This window comes from Natator depressus, chromosome 1 (assembly GCF_965152275.1).
Source record: "Natator depressus isolate rNatDep1 chromosome 1, rNatDep2.hap1, whole genome shotgun sequence".
Classification (NCBI taxonomy): Eukaryota; Metazoa; Chordata; order Testudines; family Cheloniidae; genus Natator; species Natator depressus.
Window position 1 is genome coordinate 108391953 of NC_134234.1, and position 19825 is coordinate 108411777.

General features: G+C 42.8%; 1 long non-coding RNA gene across 1 annotated transcript in view; it reads left to right on the top strand.

Annotated features, from left to right (window-relative positions):
* Positions 1-837: 837 nt before the first annotated feature.
* The window catches only part of LOC141993955 (uncharacterized), a 155950-nt gene continuing 136962 nt past the window's right edge, over positions 838-19825 (top strand). Inside the window, exon 1 of the long non-coding RNA XR_012640978.1 lies at positions 838-1329. This is a non-coding gene — a long non-coding RNA (uncharacterized LOC141993955). The remainder of the gene's footprint in view (positions 1330-19825) is intronic.

Sequence of the window (19825 nt, forward strand, 5' to 3'; positions counted from 1 at the left end):
GAGGAAAATAAGTGAAGGGGACATACATATTTTTTAAGCTTTCTTCCACGTGACGTGAGTGGTTCCCCCTCCCTCCCAAACACTGTAAAGACGTTTTCTCTGGCAATAAACAATGAAGGACAGAGCCTGGTTTGTAGCACACTGCCTAGAGGCAGTTTACGTTCAGCTGATCTATAGGTTGCTGATCTCTTATTTTTAGTCGCAGGCAGCAGTCTGTGATTGCTACTGAACTTGGAGGACCCAGGCCTCCACTTTCCCATAACATGTGGGGTGCTGTACTGAGGAGCAATGCAAAAGAGAAACTAGATCTGCGGGACCCCCAGACCAGTTTGGCTTCTGCCTCTGAGATCTTATTGCTACATTAGAACAGTCATTCCGTTAACAGAGAGGGGAGACCGTCACTGGGCCATCCGCGTCCAGTGGCCCCCTCCTTCTTACATTTGGAGTAACTTTGGGAAAGATCGAAAACTTTCCCCTGTGAGATTCTTTTGCGGATCAAAACTGTCTTCCTTTTATTTATTTTTTAATGAGCCATTTCGACGTACACAATCACAAGCTCTGTCGAGTTAATCTGGAAAAACAAACAAACTTGTTTACCTGATTTAAAGTTTATAAAGCATTACATTTTACCTTCACAATGCTGCTGGAATGGATGAATCAAGTGTGGCCTCGCTGCCCATATGCCATTCAGCTTCTGTCTGTCTTTTTGTTTACACTGGGAATACAATAGAAACTATAGTCCTTCCAATGCATCATTTATAAGTGTATTCTACCTCTGAATGTACAGACAGAACTGGCTCTGTGAATGAGGTCTGTGAATATTGCCAAGACACTGTGCTTTGTTCAGCATTATTCTTCACAATAGATACCACACTTTGGAAGTAATTTTAAAAAGGGAATCAAAATAGTGGTACTTTTAGCCTTTGTTTCTTTTATACCACACTGCATTCTCTGTCTCTCATTCAGCGGCTTCTATTATACTGACAAATTAAATAAACCACTCCATTGCTACAGAGGCTTCCGCAGCCTGGGCTTCAGTACACGGCCGCCCTGGGAAGTTGAAATAAACATTTGTGCGGTTTTTATTCTTAGCCATTTTAAGCTAACTTGAGTCAAACATCTTTTTTTAAAAATTGAGAGAGAGAGAGAGAGAGAGAGAGAAGGAGTGCTTCCAGATTTTGAGTTGATCTGCAGCACCAAGAGATCTGGCATCTGGAGGTGATGGGGGAAAGCCATGTGTCCAGGTAGTGAGCCTGCTTTTCTAGAGCTCCACTCTCTAGAAGCGCTGCAAGTTCCTTCCCGCGGTGAGGCCTCTGGGAGCGTGAATCGGTGAGTGCCATTCAGAATGATCTGGTGCAAACCGGAGCCGATCAGCGGCGTGGCTACAGACTTGCGCAACCTGCAAAACTAAGCGGCAAAAGTTTCGGGTGGGTCCTCCGGCCGCGCGCTGGTGTGTGTCTTTGTATTTTATACGGCGTATTAGCCACAAGCTCGTTCTCTAAAGGGGTGCGGTGTATGGACAAGGGGTGCGGGATCGGGGCAGGTCTTTCTTCCAAAAAAATAGTTATTGATTGGGATCTCGTTAACCCACACAGATCTTCGCATTGCACGGCGGGCGGAGGGAGAGCGGTGAGCTCAGAGAAAAATAAACCCAGGGCTGTAATGTGACCCTTAACTTTGCCATGATGCTTTTCTGGCTCTGACTGTGGGACAGCACCCTTGCTTTTAGCAGGCAAAACAACACAAAATACAAACAAACCAAAAGCCCCTGAGGGCATCTTGCGAGAGCCACAGATTAAGTATGGAGTGGCGAACAATGTGCTTGCAAACAATCACCTGGGGGGATGGGGCTTGTTGGTATGATGATGGGGGGGGGGGGTATTAGTATTCTGAGAAAAAAGCAAAGGAGGACTTGTGGCACCTTAGAGACTAACCAATTTATTTGAGCATAAGCTTTCGGGAGCTACAGCTCACTTCCTCGGTTGCTACTCTGAAACCTAGTATTCTGAGAAAGATCATCCGTGGACGACTTCGTCGTTTCACCGAGCGAGTCCTGCACGGAACCCGCCCGGGTTAGCTCCGCCAAGCTCTGCCAGGCGGGCCGTGTCTCTCCCCCGTGCCTTTCCCCTCCCGTCCTCAACAAAGCGAATAGCTGCTGCTGGGTAGGCGTCCGCGCGTCGTGGTGATTTAAGGGGCCTTAGAAGCCGTCAGATTCCTTCTGAAACCAGAACTCCAGCAAATGCCAGTTCCGGGAGCGGGGCTTTGAAGGCTTCAGCCACCAGCCACCGTGACCTCATTTGGGATGCGAGGCGGCCAAGGCAGAGCCTGGGGGCCGCTGTCTTCCAGCAGCGCCGGCCCGGGGCTTCTAAGTCACCGCGCGCCGCAGGCGAAGGGGAGTATTGAGCCAACGCGGTTTGAACAGAGCGCCGAGGGTTCATCTTTTATTACTAAAGAAAGGCTTAAAAAAAAAATTAAATAAAGCTCAGGTGAAATTTCCTTCTATTGTCTCGGAAAATTCTCTGTAATTTGCCCCAAGGGAAATCCCACTGCCTTGTGAAAAAACCCTCCCTCTCGCTCCAAACGTAAATGTCTGTGGGGCCCCTGGAGCAGAGAGCTGGGCAGGGTGGGGGGGAAGCTGAAGGTCAGGGTTACCCACTGTGGCATGACTTTTAAGCTAAAGAGGTTTTTATTTCTCTTGTTGCCATGTCAGGTCTAATTTGGGCTGCATTATGCGAAAGGGGTGGGCCTGCTCATGACAGGAGGGGGTTAAATGAGATTACAAGCTTCAGAGGTTGTCAGCAGCTACTGCTGCCTGGGGATGTTAAATTGCGATTTAATGGTCAGCTTTATCAGTGGAGATCTGCTGTTTTCAGCAACTTAATTGGCGCTGGGTTTCCAGGAGTGGCTTTGGAGTTCGGTGGGCCAGCTGACCGGCTTTCCCCACCGGACCGGGTGCCAGACGGGGGCAATGGGCGCGGCTCGAACCTTCGCCCTTTGCTCGGGCAATATGCTGCTTAAAACAAATGTCAACTTGCCAGACCTGATTCCGGCAGCTCTGAGTTCAGTCAGAGGGAGGGGACCACTTTTGCTCCCGGAACATGTGCCCAGTGAGGAGGGGGCCACGCCAAGCACACTTTGCACGTGTGTGTGAGGGAGAGCGGCCATGCGCACACCCAGAGAGGCCGGGGAAGGGCTTGGCAGGCATTGTCTGTTCACGAGTTTAGGGGTCAGTCCGGAAAGTTCAGGATTAGTACATTTCATATCCTGTCAAAATTCTCAGGATAATGGAGCCTGGCTGGCCGAGTTGGCACGGCAGCCTCGGCGCTGCAGCTTGCGAGATAGCGCTCCTCGTTTGTGAGCAAGAAATTGTCTTGTGCTGGCATGAGCAGGGCTGGTCAGACGAGAGAGGCTCGCTCGTGGGGGGCTTTTTTGGGTTTTTTTGGCTCTGCAATGACCACTGCGCTGGGGGAAAATACACAGACCTGGATCGTTTTAAGTGACTCTTATTCATTCCAAAACCTTCCTGGCTGAAATGACGTGCTGTTTGTTTTTCCTCTCCCTGCATTGTAGGTATGGGCTGCCTCTGGGAGTCATTCAGGAATTCTGCCACTGAAAATAAGAAAGAAAGAATCTTGTGTGTATATAGAATCATGTGTGTATACACACACACAGAGAGAGAGAGAGATAATTTCCCAAGCATGCCTTTTTAATGTACAGAGTTGTCAAATTTAAAGCACAGATCTTAGAGGAGGGAAATTAATCATAAAGCAAATAAATAAGGTTGTAATAAACTACAAATTGCAGCCCTGATTGAGTAGTTTTTGAGCAGCTGGGGGAATTTTAAAATATACTGTTCCTAACCAAGTAACAACAACAACAAACAAAAAAAGGAAAGGGGGAAAAAAAGTTCCTGTGTACTTTGTTCAAGGTTCTGCACCTCTCTAAGCAGCTGTCACATCCCTACATTATGGTACATTGAATCTGAATGAGGCTCTCCACATCAAAACCTTGCATCCATTATGATATCATCTCCTGCTCTAAGCTGTAATGCTTATTAATTCTGCACCCATACTCTCCAAGCTTCAGCAAATGTATTCCATCAGCCTAGCATTTAATTTAATTAGTACAGCTGGGCTCTCATTCTCCTTTCTGTGTCAGAGGTATTGTCAGCACGTTCTGCTATAACACAATTACTGATTGCTTTTAGATAGGCAGAAATATGATTAGGGTATTGGGTGACTGTATCATAAGCCTTATTAGATTCATTTGAAATCTGGAGATAAATAGGAAACTTTTATTTGCAGTGTAATGAGATTATGCTTATTAGGCCAAGGCCTTGCAACCTTTTGCAAAGAACATAGTGTATCGCTAGGATTATACTCTGGAACCACACTTTTTGCTCATAGCATCCAAGCAATTTCTTAGTGGCTTTGAGATTTAACTGTTGTAGCACTGTACACATTTGAGGATTGTTTTCAATCTCAGTGGCTTTCCCGGGTGGTGGATAATATGTAACTTTCTTGGTGTGTTTTCTTCTGGTTTAATCAGGGATCTTGACAGAGTCTTTTGTTCAGCCGATAAAACAAGTAGATGAAAAAGGTTTGGGTAGGTTGGGGCATCGTGTGAGTGAGCAAACAGACAGACACCCTGGACAGAAAAGGATTTTGTTTAAAAAAAAATGAAACTCCATTTTTCTAAAAAGAAATACACATGCATTTTGTAGCCGTTTTCCAAGGCTAAAAAAATTAATTCATATTTAAATTCTCTGAGGTCTATCTAATCTATAATGATAGGGTGCTCATGAAATATGTAATGAGTTTCCTTGTGTAAAAGATCTGGACCTGCTGTGCAGTTTCATATAAGGATAAAAAACCAGAGTGCAGTTAAGTCATATTTATGTCACACCATTTGGTTATGTATTATTCTGACAACACATACAGTGTACTGGAAGCAAGGGTTTTGTGACTAGAGTTCATTTATCATGAGGATTCAGAATTATTATCTGGTAGTTTAACCGTCACTATCACTGGTCATTGACTTAACAGGTTATGGGGGACCCACCAGTTTTAACATTAGTATAGACTTTCGATCTGATCTTGCTCCCATTTAAGCTTTGTGATTGACTTCAGTGGGAGCAGGATTGAGTCCTTTTCACTCATGACAATTGCTGGGAAAGCCCTGGGTATCGACATTTGTGCTGCTCTCAGATCTGAGTGTAACAAAGACGTGGGTCTTAGTTTTAGATTCTTTGTGGCGTCATTTTATCAGAGGCCAAGATCATCACACTATGTCTGTAAAAAGAAAAGGAGTACTTGTGGCACCTTAGAGACTAACCAATTTATTTGAGCATAAGCTTTCGTGAGCTACAGCTCACTTCATCGGATGCGTGCTGTGGAAAGTGTAGAAGATCTTTTTATACACACAAAGCATGAAAAAATACCTCCCCCCACCCCACTCTCCTGCTGGTAATAGCTTATCTAAGATAAGCTTATCTAAGATAAGCTATTACCAGCAGGAGAGTGGGATGGGGGGAGGTATTTTTTCATGCTTTGTGTGTATAAAAAGATCTTCTACACTTTCCACAGCACGCATCCGATGAAGTGAGCTGTAGCTCACGAAAGCTTATGCTCAAATAAATTGGTTAGTCTCTAAGGTGCCACAAGTACTCCTTTTCTTTTTGCGAATACAGACTAACACGGCTGTTACTCTGAAACCTGACACTATGTCTGTGTTACTAGTTTCAGCTAAAGGATTGCTCAACGGGGAGTAACATGGTGTATCAATATTTCCATGGCTTTTTACTGTTCAGTTGGCAGGCACTGAGGTGAAGCAGGCATTGGCTTTGTTACCACTGCCAAATTGTGATGAGTTCTAAGGTAACTTTTAGAAAACATGAAATAGCCGTGGGTGGGGGAGGGACCTTGCGGCAATTGGGAAAATATCAGACAGAAATTTTAAATATGACATTTGTATGGGTACATTTTTGTTTCAGTTAATGAGAAAGAGTTCCAGGAGCTACAGTGTTGCTGGGTCCAACTGGAGGCCTTCAGGGAAAAATGAATTGAGTTAAGGAATAGCCCAGTACTGGGTGGAGGAATAGCTCAGTGGTTTGAGCGTTGGCCTGCTAAACCCAGGGTTGTGAGTTCAATCCTTGAGGAGGCCATTTAGGGAACTGGGGCAAGAATTGGGGATTTGTCCTGCTTTGAGCATGGGGTTGGACTAGATGACCTCCTGAGGTCCCTTCCAACCCCAATATTCTATGTCAACTTAGTTTCAGCTAGTAATAGTTCAGTTGCAGCTTGGCATAGTTTTGTGTGATTCCTTAACTGATGAGCAGGTGACAGCTGCTGACCAGTCTCAGGACCTACCCTTGTGTGTATGCACGCATGTAACAACTATAGTAAATGCACCCCACTTCTATAGTAGCTCTCAAAGCGCTTTGCAAAGGTGGGGTTCATTCTCTCTGTTTTACAGATGGGGAAACCGAGGCACAGAAAAGTGAGTTGGCCAAGGTCACACAGCAAGTCAATGGCAGAGGCAAACACCGGTCTGGTGTCCTGTCCATTTTACTGAAAAGTCAAACACTGAAGATAAAATACCAATACGATACATAAGGTATAGAGAAATATATTATTATTTATATAACACCATAGGTGGGCATGTCACTCGACAAAAAAAAGCACTCTAGAAAAACAGGTGATTTCACAGATAATTTTAAGATGAAAAATACACAAGCGTTTGAGACACGATAGTCTGTAGCATCTTTCTACCTACCAAATGAGACGAACAGAAGAGACAGGAGCCCGCTATTACTCTGCATTGGGGCTTTTTCTTGTAGAAGGAAGGGGAAGTGACACATGCTACAGTTTTTCACTATTTTATTTATTAATAGAAGTATTTTAAAATTCACTGTAATTGCCTATACGTGAAAATGATCTGGTGGCCTCATTTCATTTCCTAGTGATCCACATTAAGGCAGAGGGGCTACCCATAAGCTTAAGGTTACATCAGTGCTTCAGTGCCTTGCTGGATCAAGGCTGAACTGACACGCTCAGTAAAGAGAAGCTGAACTATGATGTATCATTTTTATTCCCAGAGGCGGTTTGTCCAGATTCTGTTTGAGATGAGTTATCAAGCTGCTGCTGGAGGGTTATTTCTTCTATGCATAGGCAGAGGACTTGTGTCTCTGGGCCAAAAATAAATGAATTGTTACATACGAGTGCTAAATTACAACAAACAATTTTATCTTTGGCCTGTTCTAAAAGAGCAGGTTTGTAAAAAGGAATACTAATAGCCAGTTATCCTAAAATTGGTTGATTAAACGAAAGTGTAACTAATTGTTATATGTTTGTTTCATGTAGACTCAAAGGTAGAATCACAACAGAAGTAATTAGAGTAATTATTAAGGTCTGTATTTAATTCAAAACCCCCAGGGAATATTGCATTTTCATTCATGTGAGCTACACTTCCTATTAAAAGATAGACTATTTCTTAAAGCTTCCATTACAGGTATGTTTGCGGTCGTGTCATCTCATATGACTTCATGTCATCTTGCTCTCTGTCTACAGTGACAACATTTGTTAATCATAGTCTTGGTAATCAGACGGGAAATGTTACTGGTAACTTCTGTATGTGTGTCTTTTGCATTTCTCACCCCTAAACAGGAGTGGCAATCATTTACTTAAGGCTTTCAGAGTCTTAGGATGGGAATGTTAGGATGAACTCTCCTTGATCTTTATAAAGATTGTACAGCACACATGAAGATACTAAAACTAGGCATTATTGATGTAACCACAAAGAAAAATGGAGCCACGATTTGTGTCATTTCATTGAATCAAGAGAAGGATCCAGTTCCATCAACCTACTAAATTGTTGCATATTAACACTAGTCTTGTAAAATCCAAAGACCATCTACTCCCCCCCCCCCCCCCAAAAAAAAAATGTTTTCAGCACCATTTATTCTGGAGTAGCTCTCAAACTGCTTTTTCAGTCTGCACACTGAAGCTGAGTTTGGAGTAGAGCACCCTGCAAAAGCACCCACTAAGGGCCCAATTCTGCAAATTGCTGAGCCCCTCTTCTGACATGGTGAGTAGCAAGCACCCTCAACTGTTGTTGACATCTGTACTTGGCAGGAGGCACACAGTATCTTCACGGGATTGGGCCCTAATTGAATTGGTGCAATCTCTCTCTGAATGGATTAAAATGTGTGGATGTAAGGCCAGATCCTAAATTGGTGCAAACAGGGATAGCTCCATTGACTTCCTGTAACACAGAATAATGTCAGTCAAACAGAAAGCACTGTAGCTTGATAAATTAGTGCATAGCTTGCTTTTCATTGCTTCCGGTTCTGATCCAGTCATGGCACTTCCTATTCAGAGCGTAGGTGTATGTATGTATATACACAGATAGAAAATCTAGGTTTTCTCCCAGCCAGTTTTCAGACTATTACATTTCATGTAAACAATAGCTACCCAAACAATTTTAGTCCCATTCTCTGCATAAATACACAACATATTGAAACAAAAAAGCACAACCACAATTCCGTACCTACTGCTTTCTAGTATAACTAGGACTGCTCTGGAATTAGGTGAATTTTTGCCACTATTGTAATGCTGCTTATCACATTATTATTAGTAGTAACTTATTTATTTACTTATTTGTAGGTACTGCAGTTGTGCCTAAAGGTCTTGGTCAGGGATTGAGTGCCATTGTTTTATGAACTGTACACACTTATAATGAAAAGGCAATTGCTGCTCAAAACAGCTGACAGTAGAAATAAATGAGAGACAACAGGTTGATATCTTTTGCGCCCCCTGTATTTGTGTTGTAACAGTGAGAGGGTTATGATCAGCGCAGTCAAAACCCTATAGTTAAAGCTGTGTCAGCATTCCCTATAACTCACATTTTACCACATTTATAACTTGTATCTAAAAGTTTCCATGGGCTGAAATTTGATATCCAGTGTTGTTTGTAACCATTCTTAAAACAATTATTTTGGTCACATTTAAATATCAGTTATTAAATTAGGAAATTGGCGATGCACGCTCGGTGCTTGCTTAGCCACTAGGGGACAGAACACCATGAGTTATTTTCTAATGAATCCTTCTGGTCAAATGGAGGGACAAGCGTTGGTGAGCTCCAGAGGGAACTGCTCAAGCCCTCCTCATAGAAGGAGGGTATGTGCATTGTGAGTCCTGCATGTGTAAGGGGAGAAAACAGGATATGTAAAGTTTCAAGAGGAGACTGGATGAGTCCTTTCCCCTAACCCCCATTAGAGCTGGTTGAAATTCTTTTGTCAAAACATTTTAGGAATATGGAAATTGCCAGCCTGGATCAGATCCAAGGTCCATTTAGTCCAGTACCCTGTCTCTGAGAATGGCCCGGTCCAGATGCTTCAGAGGCAGCTGTAAGAACCCTACTGCAGGCAGATGTGAAATAGTCTGCTCCCCCACATCAGATCTCATGCTGATCTCTTCATAGTTAAGAAATTAGTTTAAACCCTGAAGCAGGAGATTCAATATCCCTTCCAATTTTTTTCTGTTATCATTAGTTATAGTTCTAGATATTTTTGACATCCACAGAAATATTTGTGCCCTTTTTCGAATGTCGCTAAATTTGTGGCCTCAGTGACTTCCTGTAGCAATGAGTTCCACAGTCTAGTTGCCCATTTTGGGAAAAAGAATTTCCTGTTTTCAGTGGGAAAAAGGCTTTTTGGCCAAAAGACAAATTAAAATTTTCAATTTTTTTCTAGGTACATTTTGGGAACCAAAACTTTGGGGGAAGTGTTTTGAGGGGGGTTTTCAAAATTTCTCACCAAAAATAATTGGATTTTTTTCCATCTGCCTTGTATCCTTTGAAATTGATATTTGCGCATTAGGGCCTGGTCCTGCATTGCTTATACGTAGGGCCCTACCAAATTCACGGCTATTAAAAAAGCATCACGGGTCACGAAATCTGGTCTTCCCCCATGAAATCTGGTCTTTTGTGTTCTTTTACCCTATACTACACAGATTTCACGGGGGAGACCATCATTCCTCAAATTGTGGGTTCTGACCCAAAAAGTAGTTTCAGGGGGGTTGCAAGGTTATTTAAGGGGGGTCGCACTATTGCCACCCTTACTTCTGCGTTGCCTTCAGATCTGGGAGGCCCAAGAGCGGTGGCTGTTAGCCAGACGCCCAGCTCTGAAGGCAGCACCCCACCAGCAGCAGCAGTGCAGAAGTAAGGGTGTCAATACCATACCATGCCACCCTTATTTCCGTGCTGCTGCCTTCACAGCTGGGAAGCCAGAGAATGGCGGCTGCTGACTGAGGGCCCAGCTCTGTGATCAGCAGCGCAGAAGTAAAGGTGGCAATACCACACCATGCCGTCCTTACTTCTGCGCTGCTCCTGGCGACAGCTCTGCCTTCAGAGCTGGGCTCCTGGCCAACAGCCACCGCTCTCCAGCTGCCCAGCTCTGAAGGCAGTGTCACTGCCAGCAACAGCGCAGAAGTAAGGGTAGCAGTACCGCATCCCCCCCTACAATAACCTTGTGACCCCCTCCCTACCCACTGCAACTCCTTTTAGGGTCAGGACTCCCGAAATTTCAGATTTAAATAGCTGACATCATGAAATTTGCAATTTTAAAAATCCTAGGACAGTGAAATTGACCTAAATGGACCATGAATTTTGTAGGGCCCTACTTATGAGCCAAACTGCCTCTGAGTTCAACAGGAGACTTGGGTGACAAAAAATGCAAGATCCAGCCCTTAGGGATAAACTTGTAGGGCCCAATTCTGCCCCCACTTCCAGGAGCATAACCAATAAGAATAAGAGGAGCCCTCCCTCTCCTCTCCCTGTCTTGGGTAAGCAGAGCTCCCCTCCCAGCTCTACCCCTCCATCCCCCCAATCTTGGCTGGAGATTTGAGAACTCCCCTTCCTCTTTCAATTTACTTTAGTCACTAGGTGTAACTCCCATTGAAATCCATGAGGAGTTGCCACCACGAAGCTGAGGACCAAATAGGATTTTAGCCAACCAGTTCCCATTAATAGCGATGAAATTCTGCAGCTAAAACCCCAAAATGCTTTTGGCTACTTATGGATTACAAAATAGCTTTGGTTTATGAAAATGAAATTTGGCTGTAATGTGATATGATAGAATTCCAGGCTATTGTTTTTTTTAAAATAGCCAGGAATCAGAATCTTTCTCATGCAAACGTAAGGCCTGAATTTGCCACTCTAAGGCTGTGTCTATACTGCGCACCTCTTGTTCCCCATATTTAGGGTAGGTATAGCTACTCAGCGCAGGAAAGAGGAGGCTGCATCCACACTTCAGTATGTAGCAACACGTGTAAGTGAAAGGCTCAGCAATGGGGAGCAGCTGGAGCCTTTCCCCTCTGTCAGAGTCTTTACCTGTTGCAAGGAAAGGCTACCGCAGCTCACGGCAGCTGGGAAAGGTCCAGGAGCAGGGAGCTGCCATACCAGAGCTTTTCCCTGCTGCCTCCTCTGCCAGACTTTCCCTGCTGCTGGAGCCTTTCCCTGTGGGAGGGAAAGACTCCAGCAGTGGGCTGCAGGACTCTACACTGCTAAAAATAGTGTAGACAGGAGAGGCTCTGCTTGGACATCTAGAGAGCTGTGTAGGCTTCATACCCACAGGGTTCAGGTGTGTCTTTACCCCCCTAAGCAGTGCCTCACCGTCTACGATGCTGTTCTACCTGTGGTAGGTGGGTGTGCAGTGTGTGTACTCTCCACACTGTGGAAAGGAGCGTGCAGTGTAGACATATTTTTAATCGCATTAAATAGTACTTGACTCCCTGAATAGTCCAATTGATTTATATGAGACTGCTTACAGAGTAATGTCCTGCTCACCAAGCGTAAGGGATCTGACTCTTAGTGCAGTTCCCTGGCAGATGAAATGACATAATAGCAGTCTGGTAGGACAGTCTGTGGGGTCACTTACCAATGAAAGAGGATGATCTCAGATTTTGGGGATCCACAACAGAAAATGCGAACATGTACCTCCACCCAGTGCTTCATTTGTAATGAAAGAGGTGCTGGAACTCAAGCAAATAGGTGCCGGGGAGCAAGAAATTTTTTTACTTTCATAACTGATGCAGCAAGCCTAGGCTAGGAACTGCCACGCCTAGAGGTGCCGGGGCTAGGAACTGCCAAGCCTAGAGGTGCCAGGGCTAGGAACTGCCAAGCCTAGAGGTGCCGGGGCTAGGAACTGCCATGCCTAGAGGTGCCGGGGCTAGGAACTGCCATGCCTAGAGGTGCCGGGGCTAGGAACTGCCAAGCCTAGAGGTGCTGGGGCTAGGAACTGCCAAGCCTAGAGGTGCCGGGGCTAGGAACTGCCATGCCTAGAGGTGCCGGGGCTAGGAACTGTCAAGCCTAGAGGTGCCAGGGCTAGGAACTGCCAAGCCTAGAGGTGCCAGGGCTCAGCCCTGGCACAAATTAAGCACTGCCTCCACCTTGCAGATGCACACACCGACACTAGAGATGGTTGGAAATTTTCAAGTTTTCACAACAACAACAACAACAAAAGACATTTCCATGAAAATTATTGTGAAAATGTATCCTGTTTTTCAGAGAGCTCTGGCCCACACACAGTTTTGTTTTTTGTCTGTGGATTACGTAATTGTTATCTTTTCCATACCATTTTAGAGAGGATAGTTTAATCAGTCAGTATAACCACGTGCGCTTTGCTAATCTTGTCTTAGATCACGTGTGTCCCTACACACACACACTCCCTCATCCACTCTCCAGAAAGACTCTGACAAACCATTTCCAATGGCAGAGACATTATAATCGATCAATTGTATAACGTACATTTAATTCCTCTCTGCCCCCCATTTTCAAAGTGCAGTTAGTGCTTGTCTGTTCAGCACCTATACTTCCCTGAAAACTGAAGTCTTCTTCAGAACAAGTACAGCATGAGGAGTAGCAAGGAAATTCCCCACTCTGCTTCCTTTGCACTTCAGCATCCATCTGCAAAAAGGGCAGGGGGGTGACGAAAATTGTTCCCTCCTCATATCTGCTGAACAGTTGGCTTCCTAACTGAGACCTCTACCAAGGTGTATTTATGGTGATGGTTTTCATGATGTGGGCAGCTGCAATAAGGAATGATATTATTTTGCTTAAGGCACATTGTCACAAGACCTGGACATTGTCAGAAGACCTGGATTTTATTCTGAGCTCTAACACATACTGCCTGCGTGACCTGAGTGTTTCCCTTGGGCCAAGATTTTCGAAGGTGACTATTGATTTTGGGTGCCCAAATGAGACAGCTTAAAAGGGCTTAATTTTCAGAAAGCGCTGAGCACCTACCTTCTGATAATCAAGGCTCTATAAAAAGGCTCAGACTGGGCCCCCAAAATCAATAGTCACTTGTAAGACTCATGGATTTCTATACTAAAGATTCCTGTCCATATAATGGGGGTAATAATGGGCCTCTACCTCATAGGGTGGTTTTGAGGCAAAATTAATTCTTTGTAAAGAGCACAGAGATGCCTGCATGTCCAACATTGTATATGTTTATTGTTACACCTGGTCAAAAGTTCCTGAATTGTGAGTTTTCAATCATTTTTTGTCAAAAATGTCCAATTTTGATTAAAATTCCCTCAAAACTTTTAATGAAAAATGTGGGGGGTGGGGGTTGACTGACTATAGAACTTGTTGACACTTTTCTATAATGGACAAAAGTATGCAAGATGTTGGCATTTTTCAAAACAATAAAAACATTTCAAAAAAATCCTATGACATTTTTACCAATTTTTGCCATTTTTGACCAGTTCTAATTATTTCATATGGACCTTATTTGTATTGTAGTCCAAGTCTCAAAATGGAAAGCGATGCAAGACACAAGCTAAATGGTCAAGGTAATGACTGACAGACATCTTAGTTCCATGGCTTGATTTGTTATTTTGGAGGCACGGGGAGGGGAGTTGTTGGGACACTCAGGGTTGAGGTGGGCAGGAGGAAGGGAAGGTTGGAGTACGATAGGGGAGAAGGTAAAAGGAGAGAGTAACTGCACAAGGGGAAGCTAGAAAGGGGATGTCAAGGTTCCTTCCCCACTCTGAACTCTAGGGTACAGATGTGGGGACCTGCATGAAAACCTCCTAAGCTTACTTTTACCAGCTTAGGCTAAAACTTCCCCAAGGTACAAACTATTTTACCCTTTGCCCTTGGACTTCCACTGCCACCACCAAACGTTTATCTGGGTTTATTTTATTAGGAAAGCGTTGTTTGGAAACATCTTTCCCCCCAAAATCCTCCCAACTCTTGCACTCCACTTCTTGGGGAAGGTTTGATAAAAATCATCACCAATTTGTATAGGTGACCACAGACCCAAACCCTTGGATCTTAAGAACAATGAAAAAAAGCATTCAGTTCTTGAAAAGAAGAATTTTAATAGAAGTAACAGTAAAAAAGAAGTAACAATAAAAAGAATCACCTCTGTAAAATCAGGATGGTAAATACCTTACAGACACACAGACAGGAATATCCATTCTATTCAGCACAACTTAATTTCTCAGCCGTTTAAAGAAATCAGAATCTAACACATATCTAGCTAGATTACTTACTAAATTCTAAGACTCCATTCCTGTTCTGTCCCCGGCAAAAGCATCACACAGACAGACCCTTTGTTTTCCCTCCCCCCAGCTTTTGAAAGTATCTTGTCTCCTCATTGGTCATTTTGGTCAGGTGCCAGCGAGGTTATCGTAGCTTCTTAACCCTTTACAGGTGACAGGATTTTTTCTCTGGCCAGGAGAGATTTTAAAGGGGTTTACCCTTCCCTTTATATTTATGACAGGGGAAAAGGGAGAGGGGAGTGATGGGAAGAGAAAGTGAGGCGGGGCAGCTGAAAGGTTGCAGAGGTAGGAGAGGGGTGAGATGAGTGGGAACCAAAACCCAATGGTAACAGATCAAATGGGGGGTGGGGAGAATCCAGAGTCCAAGTTTCAGGATGTGATTCTCTACCATGTTATACCATTTTTACAACATTGTAACATGAAATCAGATGCAATGAAGAATTCTGCCTTCTGGGTTGAGGTAATTGTGATATAAGGAGGCTTGACTCCTGTGTCTGGCTTTTGTTGCTGTTCCCTGCATGGAGTAGGAAGGAGAGGCTATTGGACTTAATGTCCTGTGTGGGTTTCTTGGGGTCCTGTGACAGGGCCACACTGTGACAAGGATGACAGATCCTGAGTTACCCCCCTGTGCCCTCAGCAGCAGCTGTTGCCAGTAGCTATGGGGAAGAAGCCCCAGGGATCTGAAGATTTCCCCTGTAAACTCCTGCTAAAAGCTTGATTTGAACCCTATGAAGATGAAGACAGGATGAAGGAAAGCCACAATACTTGAGAGAGGACCCTTTGGGTCCAGTACGGGTATGGGAGGTCTGGAAGTCCATGCAGCCTGAGCTGCCACTTGTACCTAGCTACTCTGAGAGAGAGCTCTGAGCAGGACTGATTTCCAGAGCGAAGATGGCTTTTCTCTGTTAGGAACTGAACAAAGACCACCAGCTGGCTTCACATGAACCATCAAGCAGCCATCAGATAATAACAATTGCAGGTCATTACTGATCAGCTCCGAATTTGAACCAGTGGCATAGAGGTAAAAGATTGTAATATATAAAATAGGTATGGAAAGCAAAATACATATGCAGTGAATATGTCAGTAATTTTAATAGGGCCATCATGGGCTACCAAGTAAAAAGCATGCTAAGGCACATGCTTAGCCCTATTTTAAATGTGCACTTACACATAGGCCCATAACAGCTTTTGGTGAGAGGCAAAAACTCTGTTGAATACGGGCTTGTCACCCAGGGTTATAAGTAATCCTATCCATCTTGAGAAATGTAAGTAAGTGTGTGGTTCATGTCTTCTTCCATTCCTCTTTGTGTTGGATCTGGAACCTTTGGATACAGCCATTATTAATGCTCCTGACAACACAAGCACTCAGGTTGCTCAGCAAGAGCATAGAGACTTGCACAACACTTCATCAATGTGAAGATAATGTTCCTGCTTGTCCTTGTGCCCTTTCAGAATGTGAGAGATAAACCCTAAGGGTGAAATCTGGCCCCATTTAAGCTAATGATTTCAGTGGGGCCAGGATTTCACTCCAGAACCTCAAATGTTGGGAGAGCAGGAAATGTGGAATTAAGTCTGTCCCTTACAAAGCTGTTAGTGTTACAATAACCCACAAAACAGAAACCAGAGAAAACCAGGAAATGAAGTTAAGGTGACATTTCCCACCAACAGATACATATATCACTGAACAACTACACCTAAGTTAAAAAGGCAAAACCAGGTCTCCTAAGATATTTGATCTCATTTTACTGTAATGATTACAGCATCTTAATTAACAAACTTTGCTCATAAATTCACTGAATACACAATCAAATTCTTAGATGGAAATGTTAGATCATTTTTACGGGATGAGAAAAATAATGCATCAGGATTAAAAGTGGGTTAACGGCAGATATCACGATTCCTGTGTAACCTTAAATTACTGAATCTAGAACTATATTAGCTGGCATGTGGTATGAATCCAGTGTGCTATTACATGAAAAACAAAATTTCACCACCAACTTCATATTCATCTGTTTTAAGGCAAGCGGGGACTATTATGCTCATCTAGTCTGACCTTCTGCACACCACATAGAAGTTCATCCCGTGATTCCTATAATGAGCCCAATAACTTATTGTTGAACTAGAGCGTATCTTCTATAAAGGTATCCAATCTTGATGTAAAGACTTTAGGTTAAGTGCTTCTAAAAGAGACCTAGCAAGCACAGATTAGTTATTGCACAAATTGATGAACCCGCCCTCATACCTGCTGAATCTAACCCAATCTTTGATTATAATAATAATAGACACATAGGAGTATATCTTCAGCTGGTGATAACCAGCATAGATCCGTTAACGTCAATGGAACTACACTGATTTACACCAGCTGAGTATCTTAAAAAAAAGCAGCCCACAGTCAGTTACTCATGATTCCCCTTCTCATTCTCCAATATGTAATATCATTCTAATTTAAAAAGATGGGAAATGCATCCATTGGTGTGTATGGTATATAGCCAGACCAGGAGTGACTGGAGATTTAGGCACCAACCCTGCAAACACTTAAGCATGTTCTGAACTTTAGGGCATGCAAGTTGACATCAATGAAAGTATTTGTGAGTTTAAAGTTAACACATACACAAGTCTTTGCAGGATCAGGGCCTTATTCCGCAAGGGAGTATTAAAAATCTCCTTGCTCAAACTTATAGAGTTATGGAACTACATCTGACTCCCATAATATTTTCACATAACAGATATGTTAAAACCAGCCACTTCCCAAATAGTCTCCCTATTAAATAACTCTAGTTATTAGTACAGTAAATGTCTATGATGGAAGATTATAAATAATCATGTAGTATATATTAGTAACCCTTTGGGGTACCTGTATGTGTTCAGTCTTGTATTATGATTGCTAGATGGTAGCAGTGCATGGTTTGAGTGGCTGTGACTATCAATCTTTATGTCCATGATGCACTCACTCACCCTCGACAAGTTCAGATTTTTTTAATGTTATGATATTATTTAATTTTTTTATTTTAATCAAAGAGAGCAGCCAGCAATCAGTGAGGTCATGGTTTTATCTTAATTATGGATCCCATATTCATAAATAGGCAGATTTTCAGCTTTCTAGTAGCTCTGGCAATGATTTTTTTGATGCCTGATGACAATGGAGAGAAGTAATGTCACCTTAACTACGATAAAGCTGGTAGGCGTGGTATCGTACTATGGGAAGAGCATATTATGGCGTGTGCCTGTTTAGAAGTGGGGGGAGTGCTACAGTACACAGGCAGTGCCTCGGGAGAGCCCCTTTTCTCTCTACTGACGTGCAGACACGCTGTAGCGCAAAATTCAACCGTCTACAATCAAATACCTCCGAGTGGGTAACAGTGATATGATATAATCATTTTAGAAAACCATATTTTCTTAGCTCAAATCTGATAACTAGGATTGGCAGTCTCAGATGGCCTTCATTTCTCCCAGTTGGAACTGCAGATCCTAAGTGACTGTCCCCATGAAGAAATTAACCGAGTTCTGTAGACGTTACCCCGTGAGGTGTGCAAAGGCACTTGTTGCAATCTGATCAAAGCAAACAATGACATTCGGTTGCTCATGATGGAAATATCTAAACTCACTTCTTTTTTTTTTTTTTTTTGGTGGGGGGCGGGGAAGGTATTGTTGTTTTGTTTTTGTTCCTTTATCCAGTGAATGAATATACCAGGTTTCAAGATGGTTGCTCCATGGAAACATGGAAGTTACATGTGTCAGTCATTTTGTTACAAGGACCTGTATTATAGGTGGTGGTTGGTTTTTTTACTTCATTGTAGTATATGTTTTATTCAATAAAAATAATTATCACAAAGGCACCAACCAATAAAAGCAAAGAATTCCAAAGGTCAAGTGGTAACTCTGTCTCTACCTGTCCTTTTCCTGCTTTTACAGTGTCCTTTTGTCCCTGAATATTACCGTGTACATAATATACATCATGATGTGCTGACATCAAACTGTCAATACCAAAGGTGAGATTAATTGGTCTCAATACAATAAGAACCAAGCTGAACAGTTGCCCAAAACATGGTCTAGTTTTTGAGGTTCAGATATATTTAACTTGCTTTCTCTTTTTTCATTTCAAATGCTGCCTTGTACTGGCTAATATAATACTGCCCTCTACTGGATAGAATGGCAAACCGTCTGAAGTGTCAGTGATTATGTTGCCCTCTAGTGGCTCACCCACAAAGAATAAAAAAGTTCTTATAGTACAAGGGCCAGAGGGAATTCTGCTTTAGCCCATGTGGCAGAGTCTTGTGTTTTGCAGAAATGAATATCCCAAGCTGTTTACTTTAACTGTTCACTTGTGTGATATTTACAAGTAACTATATAAGTAAATAGATATGTAAAATGCATAAATAGATATAAAGATTTTAGGGTGTGGTATTATTGCATACCTTTATGAACACAGGCACATAGGTCCAGGGTGCGGTATTGTTCTACATAAGAATATATGTAGGCAGTTGATGCAGCAGTGTTATATACAACTACATACGTATGTATTTGGTGCATTATTGATTCACACTGAGAGGTCCACAAGTAGCTGGTGTAGAACTTTTCTAGCTAGATAGGTACATGGGAGTCTGGTGCAGAGTTCTTATACTTGAGTAAATATAGAGGTGTTTTTTGTTCAATATACCAGTGAGAGGTTGACATCTTTATAAATATTGCACAATGCAGTATGGCATAATTGCTGTTTGGTGTTGTTGCTTTTGCATTACAAGTAGCTCAGTGCTTCCGTAAATGATTTTGGCACTGTCTAATCTGAGCTATGATCCATTCCATATCTGATATTTCTTGTCTTTTGTTTAGCTTCATTGTAACTGTAGAATTTTCTCTTGTAAGCCATAGCTTTCCTTCTGCTTTTTTTTAAATTATTTTTTTGATAACTATCTTTGTTTTGGAGAATCTTTGTAGATGTGGGGAAAGGCTTCCCAGAACATACAAAAATAGGTTTTTATCAAAATGGATGTCAGAGATTTTCTGAGCGCTTTTAGATGCACGCAAGCAACATATTTGGATCTATGGGTATTCCCAGAAAATATTATAGGTAGGTATATAGATAGATACAGATATAGAGAGATAGAGAGATATCTTCAACAAAATGTACTCAAATACTCAAAATTGGCTGTAGGCCAATAAGTTGCCACACACACACACACTTTATATGTGTGTGTGTGTGTGTGTGTGTGTGTGTGTGTGTGTGGTGACTTATTGGCCTACAGCCAATGTTGAGTATT